The sequence below is a fragment of the Sorex fumeus genome, unplaced genomic scaffold (assembly GCF_029834395.1).
Source record: "Sorex fumeus unplaced genomic scaffold, SorFum_2.1 ptg000029l, whole genome shotgun sequence".
In the NCBI taxonomy this organism is placed as follows: Eukaryota; Metazoa; Chordata; class Mammalia; order Eulipotyphla; family Soricidae; genus Sorex; species Sorex fumeus.
Window position 1 is genome coordinate 17027255 of NW_026606086.1, and position 11898 is coordinate 17039152.

The 11898-nt window shown below is 61.2% G+C and overlaps 1 protein-coding gene across 1 annotated transcript in view; it reads left to right on the forward strand.

The window, feature by feature from the left end:
* The window catches only part of PGS1 (phosphatidylglycerophosphate synthase 1), a 305261-nt gene extending 295992 nt beyond the window's left edge, over positions 1 to 9269 (forward strand). The window contains exon 10 of the mRNA XM_056115767.1: positions 9256 to 9269. The gene's annotated coding sequence lies outside the window, so the exon portion shown is untranslated. The remainder of the gene's footprint in view (positions 1 to 9255) is intronic.
* The last annotated feature ends 2629 nt before the right edge of the window (positions 9270 to 11898 follow it).

Sequence of the window (11898 nt, forward strand, 5' to 3'; positions counted from 1 at the left end):
CTGGGGGTGTGGGTCCCAGGGGCTCAAGACACACTCAGCCTCCAGCTCACTCAACAGCAGGAATTAAAATGTTCATTCAAATGTGCCACCAGTCCTGTGCTGGGGACAAGCCATATCAGGGCTTTCCCAGGGGCTGCCCTGGGACCCGACTGGGTGACTAGTGAGCATGAGTGTAAGCATGAGCAGGACTGAGTGTGAGTGTGTGAGGCTGTGGGTGTGACTGTGAGCGGGACTGTGAGGGTGTGACTGAGTGTGTGGCTGTGTGAGGCTGTGAGCGTCACTGTGTGAGGGTAAACCGAGTGAGTGAGGCTGTAAGTGTGACTGTTGAGTATGAGGTATGACTGAGTGAGCGTGGCTGTGAGGCCTGTGAGTGTGAATGTGAGTGGGACTGTGAAGGTATGACTATGACTGTGAGGGGGTGACTGAGTGCGACTGTGTGAAGCTGTGAGTGTCACTGTGTGAGGGTAGACTGAGTGTGAGTGTGTGAGTGTGGGCGAGGCTGTGAATGACTGAGTGTGACTCTGAACGTGGGTGCGACTGTGAGAGTGGGCATGACAGTGAATGTGACCATTAACTAGAGGCACACAGCATGGGCAGCTGAGACGCCAACATCCCTCCCCTGTCCCGTGGGGTGTCCCTTCTGTCCTTTCACTTCAGCGTGGACAGCACCATCGTCCGGGGGAATCTGGGGCTGTGGCCCCTTTGTGGGTGGACATCTCTCTCAGCCAGGGGTATCCTCGCTGGTGGGCCCATCAGTTTCTGCCTCCTGCCTCCTCCTGGGGTGCCCTGTCACAGAGTGCCCCCCTCCATTCCCCCCCAGGGGTACATCTGCCCTTTGTGTCTGAAGCCAGCTCCCAGCATTGGGCACCCCTGCCCCTTCCCCGCTCCGAGTCCCCCCTAGTCCCAGTACTGTTGGGGGCCGAGGAGTGAGAAGCCGCTAGTGGGGAGCCAACTCATCCCCCTGGCGTCCTGTGGGCCCCTCTCCTCCCAGGCTGCTGACTTAGCACAGGTGCGCCCCAGATTAGCTGCCAGCCAGACACGGGGTCACAGGATTGCTGAGCGGGCGGGGTGGCCCAGCAAGGCCTCCCGCATGCAGGGCACTGGCCTGCGGGGGTGGGGGGCAGAGCGCGCCAAGGTCGCCGCGGGCACCCTCTAGTTGGTCGTCCAGTTGGCGGGGTGGGGGCCTCCATGTGCATCCTGGGCTGGCACGGCAGGGTCGGAGGTGCGGGGAGCCGACCTCTGCTCTCGCACCAGCAGGGAAACAGTCTGCATACACTTGACCGCCCACCTGCCGCCCCCAGATCCCGGCCTGCGAGTCACTCAGCTCAGTGCCTGAGAGTCCCCTGCCTGAATCTTTCTTTTTGTGCTCAGGGACGTGGTGCTGCGGCTGGAACACCGGCCTCCATCCCGGAGGTCAGTGCTCCGGCCCGCTGAGCCATCGCCTTGGCCCCGCGTCCCCTACCTCGGCCACCCGACCACCTGCTTCCCAGCCCTGGACAGTGCTGCCCCAGAAGAGGCGGGGTCTGCCATGGAAATGGGCGTGGCTTTATGCAGACGTGGGCGTGGCTGCCATCTGGGTGGGGCCAGCGCTCCCAAGGCAGCCGGTGCTGCCCCCTACCGGGCGCTGGAGGCAGGCAGGCGGGAGCACCCCAGGCCCTGCGCCCTGGACCACGTGCTTGGAGCCGAGACTGGGGGGTCGGGGGGTGGGGGCGGCGGTGCAAGGACCTCTGGCCACGCTGTGAGCCGGGGCCAGTGTGTTGGTGGGCGGCTGCAACAAGTACTGGACCTGTGGCACCTCGGACTGGGCCGAAGCCCGCCCCGACGTCCCTGCGGCACAGCGGCTGTCTCCAGGGGCAGCGCTCAGGGCCAGAGCTGACGGGCAGTGGGTGGCACTGCCCTCTGGCTGCCGGCACAGCCCTCGGGCGGCTGCTCTGGTAGTCAGACGTGTCCACCAGGCCTGTGCCGCGAACGCAGCCCGGCCACCACTTTCGGGCTGCCTTCGCTGCTCCAAGTCTCCATTGCAGGGATTTGGGGGCTGGGAAAGAGGGGCGCACCTCGCACTCAGGTCCGCGGTGCTCCCGAGCGCTCAGGCTTGTCCCACCACGACCCCCACCCTTCGCAGCCCTGCCGTGGGCGGCCGTCACCCCGTGCCCCCGCAGCCTAAGTGCTGCTTGCCAGATGGGCTGGCCGCAGGGGACAGGGTAGGCCTGAGAGCTGACCCGGATGTCCAAGGGAAGCCCTCTGGGCTTGGGAGGCTGCCCCCCTCCCGCCCCTTGCCCCCTACCCAGGGGCTTGGGCGCGACCCCCTCGGTCTGCTGGCCTGCCATCTGGCCCTGCGCGACCCCTGCCAGGCTCTTCGGCCTCCAAGGGCACCATGGGGGTGGGGGCGGCAGCTCACCCTGTACCTTGTACTGTAAATACAGATATAAGTATTACAATTTAGTTTAATATTTAATATAATCGGGTTAATACGCATTCCAAACGCCATAAATAATCATTAGCTGAGGGTTCTAATTGTGCTGGTGGGATTGAGTTCATGACTAATTTAGAGACCAGAAGCCATTCCCATATCCAGCTCCCGAAATACCATAAATCACCCGCAGCTCGGGCTCCGCACCACCAACACGGGGCTGCCAGGAGTACAGCTTTCCAGAGCCTCTCCCAGGCCTGCCCCTGCCAGCCGCCTGGCAGGGCAGGGCAGCTGGCACTGCCCCTGTGCGGGTCACAAAGCTTCCTGTAGGGGTCAGAGTGAGCTATGGGGGCAGTCTTGGGAGGGCTGAGAAGAAGCCCCCCGTGGAGGAAGTGGGGGTAGGGGAGGTGAGGGGGGGAGAGAGTGAGAGAGAGAGGAGGAGGGGAAGGGCGGGAGGGAGGGTGGGTAAGAGGGATAGAAGGAGGGAGAGCAGAAAAGAATAAGGGGAGGAGGGAGGGGAGAATGGAGGGAGCTGGGCATGCAGGAAGTGCTGGGCTCCCTTCCACCATGTCCAGATCTCAGCCTGGCCCTGTGCCCTTGGTGGCCCTGTGCCTGAAGATGGCTCCCGCTGGGTGCCAGAGGGGACAGCTGCCTTGGCAGTGCCCTGGGCACAACATCAGAGCCAAGCCCCGGGAGCAGACTGCTGAGGTGGCGCCCACACTCTGGCCCAGTCTTTGGGCTGGGGGAGCAGAGACCCCAAGTTTCACAAACCAGCTCTGGGGGTGTGGCCACATGGGATGTGTGAAGCAGAACTGCTCCCCAGAACCTAAGAGGCGGGTCAGCTCAAGGCTGGGGCTCCCCCTTCCCAAACCCCTCTCCAGCCCTGGGGTGTAGGGGCTCAGCCGGGAGAAAGAGTTCCTGCCCCGCTCTGGGCTCCAGCTCAGGTTCAGGATGCCCAGAAAATGCCCGGGGTGCAGCTAGAGCCACGTCCACCCAGCCCTGCCTTTGGCAGGAGCCCCCACAATGTCCCGAAAGGCCTGCATGAGGGGGACCGGGCTGACCGTCCCAGCCCATGCTGCTGGCCCTCACCTGCCCTGCCCAGGTCCACGGCTGAACCCACTTGTCCCCATTCCTGCCCTGAATGAGCACTGTGGACAGAGCTCGGGGCAGGCCCTCAGCTTGGCAGGACACAGGGGGGCTCGGCAGTCAGCTCCAGACACAGAGGAGGGACAGGCCAGCACAGGGCCAACACCCTGGCCCCATGCCTCCCAAGGAAGCGACCACGGTCGACCATGGTCTGCCTCAGCTTCACGAATAGCTCACAGGGCTGCTGTGTGCCCATTCTCCAGAGGCAACACACGAGGCTAAGAAAGAACTCTCACACAGCATGTGCACACACGGCTCTCAGGAACGACCTGCACGGCAGTCAGTGGGGGTGAGAGTAGGTGTTGTCATGTCAGGCCACCGGATGGCACATCACATGACAGAGGGAGGACACGTCAGGTTGTGGATGTCACATCAGGCCACAGGATGGCCCATCAGCTGACAGGAGGGCATGTCAGGTCCTAGCTGGCATGTCAGGCCACAGATGACACGTCAGGTCACAGATGACATGCCAGGTCATGGGATAACACTAAGTCACATGCTGACTCATAAACGTAGAGATGAAGGCGCCAAGAGTAGGAAGCCCAGTAGTCGGGCTTGAGATCCACATTACACACACGTGTACACACATGTGAACATGCAGTCATGGAAGCTCACTGGAGCACCTCAGGGACCCACAGTTGCAGCCCCACGAGCTCTTAGAGGGGCAGCACGCCTGTCCTGGGCACGGCCTCAGTGCAAGCTTGGGGCATGCAGCTGCCCACCAGCCAGCTCAAGCCCAGGGCTGGAGCTGGTATGAATGTGTGTGTGTTTGTGTGTGTGTGTGTGTGTGTGTGTGCGTGCGTGCAGCGGGGAGCCCTGCTCCACGCTGCAGTGCGCAAGGGCTTTCCACAGCTGACAGCATCAAGTCAGAGCACTGGAGCCAGGAAGGGCTACTGGAAAGGGGGCGTGGTCACTCAGGAGGGCGTGGCCAGCATGGAAGGGGCATGGGGTGCCCAGACCACGCCCCGTTACACCTGAGGGCTAGGGGTTGGCAAGGACTTGGTTCTTTGCCCAGCTCACATGGGTGTGGGGTCATTCAACCCTGAGTGTCCAGTGGTATTGTGAATGGAGAGCCACGGGGACAGGGAGGGGACAGGGCAGGAGTACCTTCCTGCAGTATTGGGGTGTAGTCGCTCCCCCAACAATCATGGACAGGATGACTTGGGTGGTTGTGGATTCAACAACCTCAGGGCTTATAATACATCAAAAGGTGCTGAAGTCACACTAGGACTTCCTCTGGGTGTGCCTGGGTGTGGGAGATCCTTGGAGGAGCGGCCCCTGGGGAAATAAACAGGCATGGGCTACCCGGGCAGCCAGCCCTCTGGTCTCAGACTGCTGAGACAAATCTGTTAGGGTGTGAGGGGCCGGGAAGGGCTATTAATCCAGAGGTGGTTGGGTTGGAGTTTTGTTTGCTCCTGGAGAGTGCTGACCAACGGCCCTCCGCCTTATCCCTGACCCACGCAGTTCTAGGCCGGCTGGGGAAGCAGAGGGATGGAGCCTGGGACACAGGGAGGGGCATCCTGCAAATAGGACTCGGCCAGAAGCCGGACTGCAGACACAGCTGGGAGCAGGGGGCCGCCGGGGCCGCGCTGTGTCGGCTGAACGAGGTACAGGAAAACTTCCATGTCAGATCACGCTCCCCGGAGGGAGTCGGTGATGCATTTCCTCCTCAGAAAAGGGTTCTTTTCTGCTCTCGGGAGCTTAATTTCATTCGGAATGAAAAATGACGAGAGTGAATTGGACCCGCAGCTTGGACCAGCAGAGCTTCATGTTTATTTAGCTGGGAGTCGTGGGAAGCTGTTCTGGTCCCAGATGGGAGGGAAGTGGGGTGTGGGGGTGCCCTAGGCTCGCTGCCTGGGGCCGTGGGGGTGGGGCAGGGCAGGGGAACAGGGGAGCTGTACTGAGCAACGACAGGTGCCACTCCCACACCTGGACCCCCAGGGATGGCCCCACCGGGGCTGGACTCCCCCAGGGAAGGACATCAGGAGGCAGAGACGACACCTGGTCACTCCCCACCCCTGCACCCCGAGGAGTAAGACGGCCCGGGATGCCGAGAGGTCTCGTTCTGTTGCCTCCGGTACCCACCACGCTCAGGACGATGGTGGAGATGCCCCTCTTGCAGGTGTGTGCTGGGCCCCCCTCACTCCTGGCCCCTTCCCAGCTGAGGCTCAGGCAAGCAGCGCCTGAGCTGGCGGCGGCCTCCAAAGGCGGTGCTGCCCGCGTCCACGGCGCTGGCCTTCCCCTCCCCCCATCTACCCCCACCCCCACCCCACCCCCCGCCCCGGGATTCTGCTCCCAGGGAAGCACAGTTGTGGGCTGCAGGCTCCAACACGCCCTTGGTTCGTGCCTCGGGGCTGACGCGGCCAGTCTGCCCTCAGACGGGGCTGAGAGCCCTGCGAGGCTCCGGCCAAGCCTGGGGGAGAGACCCACCTTGGACGGAGGTCCACCGCGGCCCACACCCACTGTCCTGCCGCCTTGCTCTTATTCCCGACCCGAGGGGACGGGCTTGATGGGCAGTCAGGACCCCCGGCAGAGCTGGGAACACTGGAAACGCCCGCGCGGATGTCCCCACCCAGATACCCCCGCCCAGACATCAGCCCCCGCCCCCAGACGCTCTGGCCGTGCACAGCCCTGGGTGATGACCAACTGAAGGCTCAGAATCTGCCCCCGTGTCCTGAGGGAGGAAGAGGAGCGACTTTTGCTCTCTGCCTTGGAACTGAAGCTCCTCCAGCGGCCACCTGCCCACTGGGCACCGAGCTCCGGGCACAGACGCCGCACTCAGATTGTCACCGCCGCTCCCCGGAGCTGCATCCGGCTCCCCTGGCAGGAGGCTGTGACCCTTGTGCCATCCCTGCCCGGCGCTAGTCCTGGGCGGGACTTATGGGGGCGCGGTCGGGGCGGGGCTGAATGGGGGCGTGGCCAGGGCTGGCTCATGGGGCGTGGACGGGGCGTGGCGTGGTCAGGACCTGCTGGTGGGCGTGGCCTGGGCGGGCCAATTTGGGGCGTGGCCAGGGCGGGATGGATGGGGGCGGGTGTAATCAAGGCTAACGGTGGGGTTGTGGTCAGGGTGGGGCTGATAATGGGGCGTGGTCCAGGGTGGGGAGGGGGTAACTCGGCTGACAGATGCGCAAGGCCAGTTTTCTCTGCTCTGAACGCTCTGACCCCGCTGACCGCTCTGACCTGCTGACCGCTGAGGTTTCTGCGGCAGCCGTTCCGCTGGGCCGACAGATACGCCCCAGCACAGACTCATTCCACATTCCTGGGTTGCCGCAGCTGTGACATGGCTCATGCCTGACTGTCCCAGGGGCCCAGCTAAGCTGCTCAGCAGAGGGGAGGTGCATGACCCCAGAGAACCGCCTGCTCGGAGGGGCCCCACTCGTGGACTCCCTGAGCCCTCACACTCGGGCACACAGGAGGTGTTGCTGGGGAGCTGTGTCTGCAGCTCTTGACTTTGGCTCCTAGAAGGCTACAGGGCTACAGGGTCAGCAAGAAAAGTGCTAAGAGCGGGTGCTCTCCAGCTGTTAGGAAGCCCTGGCCGCCCCTGACCATACCCAGGCCCTCATCCCTCCGCAGGCCTGGTGGGCGGTTAGCTGTCCTGGAGCCCAACACACCACGTCCCTCTTTATGGACAGGGAAACTGAGTCAGCAATGGGGTAGAATGGCAACCCCAAAATGCACCCCTTCAGCACACCAGGGAGCTGCCACATGCCCCCAGCAGCCCTTCCCGGGACAGCTGGAGTCTGAGTGTCTGGAAAAGGGGGTGTTAGAGGCTTCACCAACCTGCATGGTGAAGGTTGCATGGCGCCTCCTCATCTCCGTGGGGGGCTGTGCCATGTTTTGCAAGGTCTGCAGTGGAGGAGCCCTGCCACAGCTCGAGGGGGAGTGCTGCAGACTTAATGGACTCCCAGGGGTGTGAGACCCCCCCCCCCCAGCTTCCTTTCTACTCGAGCCATGAAGGTGTCTGGGAAGAAGGTAAGGGCTGGGGGGTGTGGTGGGGTCCGGTGGGCACCACCTCCCTCTGACATCCCTGTCCACGCAGCCCTGGGGTCCTGTGGGTTCCCACATTTGACTCACTGGAGCCAGACTCAGCGCTGCCTGCTCTGCCCACTGCCCCCCACTTTTATTTATTTTTTGCTTTTTGGGTCACACCTAGCAGTGCTCAGGGGTTACTCCTGGCTCTGCACTCAGGAATTAACCCTGGCGGTGCTCAGGGGACCACATGGGATGCTGGGAATCAAACCTGGGTCAGCCGCGTGCAAGGCAAATGCCCTACCCACTATTGCTATTGCTCCAGCCCCCTGCCCCCCACTTTCTGAGAATGACTCAGGGCTCAGTCCCCCAGTGCCAGGTCCCCCCTGCCCACACATACCAGCGTGGGTGACCAGCTCCTGTTCCTGCCCCTTCACACGCCCCCTCTGCCTCCAGATGTGACGCCTCATCTTCACCAGGGTTGAGTTGCTCATCCTTGACCATGAGGCACCCTCTGTCCTGCCCCCATACGGTCGTAGCCCCTGGACATGCAAGGCAGCGGGGCAGCATCTGGTGCTGGCTAAGGCAGCGGCTGTGCCAAGGCTTAATACAGGTCCTGGCGCTTCCCCTCCCAGCTCCCGTGCTGCCCCTGAGGCCCCATGGGTGGGTGCCCAGCATGGAGCCGTGCTCCTGGCCAGAGCCGCTGCCTGAGCAAACTCGGTTTCTCCCCTCCTGGCGAGGTGAGAGAAAAATGCTCCCTGCAGGCCTCACTCTGAATTTTTGGGGTCGGCACTCTGCCTCCCTCTGTCCTAGAAGTGGGGGAGCTGCAAACTCGGGGAGCCATCTGAGCCTGCTTCCTCCCAGAGCCCTCCTTATGTTGGATGCCACATTCCCTGGACTGCCTGCAGGCTCAGCACCCCTCACTGGGGCCGGGACACAGGGGGCACGGGGTCGCAGGAATGGTCCCCATTCCTTGTCCCACCCACACCAAGTCACCCTCCTTCTTTTCACTCCTTCCTTTCACCTGCTGCTTGGGAGGGGTGACAGAGGGGCTGGGGTCTCCCCTAAAGACCAAGTGTGGCCTACCAGAGCCTGTGGGCAGTGGGGGCTGGCCTGCTGTGTCCAGCAGGGTCTCTGGTTCACTCACTGCGCTAAAGGCCACAGTGCAGGCATGGAGAGTCCCCACCCACCCTCTTCTCTCCTCCCCCCCATCCCCCATTTCTTCCCCCTTTTCTTCTTCCTCCCTAGTCCTGCTGCCTTCCCCTGGGCTCCCAATGCCCCTGGTCCAGCCTGGGCATGTGGACGCCAGCCCACCTGGGCTCTCAGAAGCCCAGATGAGCGCGGAGCCCCTGGCCAGGAGCCTGCACCCCACCATTGCTGCTTAGCAAAGATTCAAGCAGGAAGCCCATCTGTCCTGCTCAGACCAGCCCCGGAGGGCAGGAGCCGCTGGGACAACCCATGGCTGGGCAGAGGCCGGGAGTCAAATCCGCGCCCCCTGCCCCACCCTGGGGAATTCAGGGGGCATCTCACCCGCTGGGTAAGAGCCTGGCAGCACCACAGGCGCCCACAGAGACCAAGGCTGGGCCAGGACCTGGGACCAGGGAAGGAGCCCAGGGACCATGGGGGTGGGGGAAGGGAGGCAGGCAGAGGACACACAAGGACACGCCAAAGCCAGGGACTGCAGGAGGGCTTCCTGGAGGAGATGGCATTTGAGAACAACTCAGCGTTTTCCAGGCAGGGACGGGCAGTGCCAGCCGCGACCAGCTTCGCTGTGCAGCCTCAGCTCTGCGTGGAGTCTTCCCCAGGCCTGCTGAGCACCAGGTGGGCCTCGCCCAGGCTCATGGTAGCACTATCCTTGCTCATGCCCGCGCAGCCACCAGGAGGGAGTCCCAGGTGAGTGCAGAGCCGGGACAAGACCTGGGAATTTCCGTGTTGCCCAAACTGCACTCAGCAAAGGAAAAACATAACCCCAAAGCGCTTCAGCTCAGACCAGGTCAGAGAGCATGGGGGATGCCCCGGAAGAGGCCCCGGGGACATCCACCCTACAGACCCCGGGGCGGCACCACAGCCACCCCTGTCCGCACCGCACAGGGCCTAGGATGCCTGGGGTGGGGCACAGGCAGGACCCTGCAGGAAGCCCAGATATGGACACAGGCCCTGCAGAGTCGGGCATCCCGCCCTCGGGCAGCCAGGGCTGGCCACCTGGGGGACCCCATGGCTGGACATCGTTGGGCATCTCTGAGTGGGAAATGGGAGGTGAGGCCCAGGCCAGCTGTGTCCATGCTGAGAAGAAGGGGTGCCCGCAGGAGTCTCCCTGCAGAGGTTGGGGTGCAGGACCTGAGGGGATGCTGGGCTGGCAGGTCGGGTGCTGAGGGGAATACACAGACACTTGGGCCCAGGAAGGCAGCAGCTGTTGGCCCCAGACACAGCAGAGGGTGCCAGTGAGGGCAGGCGAGGTGGAGAGGAAGTGGTGCAGCCCCTCATCAGGGAGATGCAGATCAAAACAACAATGAGATATCATCCCACACCACAGAGACTGGCCCACATCCAAAAGAACAAAAGCAACCAGTGCTGGCGCGGATGTGGCGAGAAAGGGACTCTCCTTCACTGCTGGTGGGAATGCCGACTGGTTCAGCCCTTTTGGAAAACAGTATGAACGATTCTCAAAGAATTAGAAATTGAGCTCCCATTTGACCCAGCAATACCACTCCTGGGAATATATCCCGGAGGGGCAAAAAAGTACAGTCAAAATGACATCTGCACTTCTATGTTCATCGCTGCACTGTTCACAATAGCCAAAATTTAGAAAAAACCCGAGTGCCCAAGAACAGATGACTGGTTAAAAAAAAACTTTGGTATATCTACACAATGGAATACTACGCAGCTGTTAGAAAAGATGAAGTCATGAAATTTATATACAAGTGGTTCTACATGGGAAGTACCATGCTGGGGCTGGAGCAATAGTACAGCGGGTAGGGCATTTGCCTTGCACGTGGCCGACCCGGGTTCGATTCCCAGCATCCCATATGGTCCCCCAAGCACAGCCAGGAGTAATTCCTGAGTCAAGATCCAGGAATAACCCCTGAGCATCACAAGGTGTGACCCAAAAAGAAAAAAAAAAAGAAAGTACCATGCTAAGTGAAATGAGCCAGAAAGAGACAGATATAGAAAGACTGCACTCATCTGGGGAATACAAAGTAACAGAATGGGAGTGGAACACCTAAGAATAATTGAGATAAGTACCAGGAGGTCTGCTCCAGGGTTTGGAAGCCGGCCTCACATGCTGGGGGAAAAAGCAGCTCAGATAGAGAAGGGAACACCAAGTAAAGGATGTTTGGAGGACTCACTCAGGATGAGAGATGCTTGCTGAAAGTAGACTATAGACCGAACACGATGGCTACTCAAAACCTCTATTGCAAACTATAACACCCTAAAGGAAAGAGTGAGCAAAAGGGAATGCTCTGCCACAGAGGTGGGATGTGGGGAATGGGGTGTGGGGGTGGGAGGGCTACTAGGATCATCGGTGGTGGAGAATGGGCACTGGTGGAGGGATGGGTACTGGATCATTGTATAACTGAAATCCAAGCACAAAAGTTTGTAAGTCTACAACTGTACCTCATGGTGTTTCACTATCGTTATCACTATCACCCCGTTGTTCATCGATTTGCTCAAGCGGGCGTCCGTAAAGTCTCCATTTGTCCCTGTCACGTGCTAGAGTAGCCCGATGGCATATTGGGGGGCTCTCTCAGGGTCAGGGGAATGAGGACCATCATTGTTACTGTTTTTGGCATATCGACTATGCCACGGGCAGCTTGCCAGGCTCAAGCAAGCTGCCCAGGTGGGCGGGATACTCTCGGTAGCTTGCTGGGCTCCCCGAGAGGGATGGAGGCTTTTGGGGCAGCCTCTAATCACCTTTACAGGTGTTCCTAGTCAGGCATATATGCGCAACCTCTTATTCTCTAGTTCTCACGCTCAGAGAACCCGGCAGGCTACTGAGAGTATACTGCCTGCATATATACCTGACTGGGTGTTTCACTAAAAAAAAAAGGCAGCCTTGGAGGCGGGTGTGAGAGGGCATCAGTGAGGGCACACGCACCGCCAGCCCTCTGGCCACGCACACGGAGTGGCGCCTACCCCGGACGGGGCCCTAGACGGCCAGCGAGGCCCCGGGCCCACGTGCCCCCACGCTGGCAGTTCGGGAGCGAGTTTGGCCCAGGCCTTCTTGAGGGAGTTTCTCTGATATTTATTAACCCACTTTCCCTCTTGGCACCCGAGCGGAGGAACCCTCGGCCAGAGCTATTCATAGGCCGGTGGCCCTGGGGAGATGAGCTCATACCTAGCGGACAGGTGCCAGGCCCGTGGGGCTTTCCGAG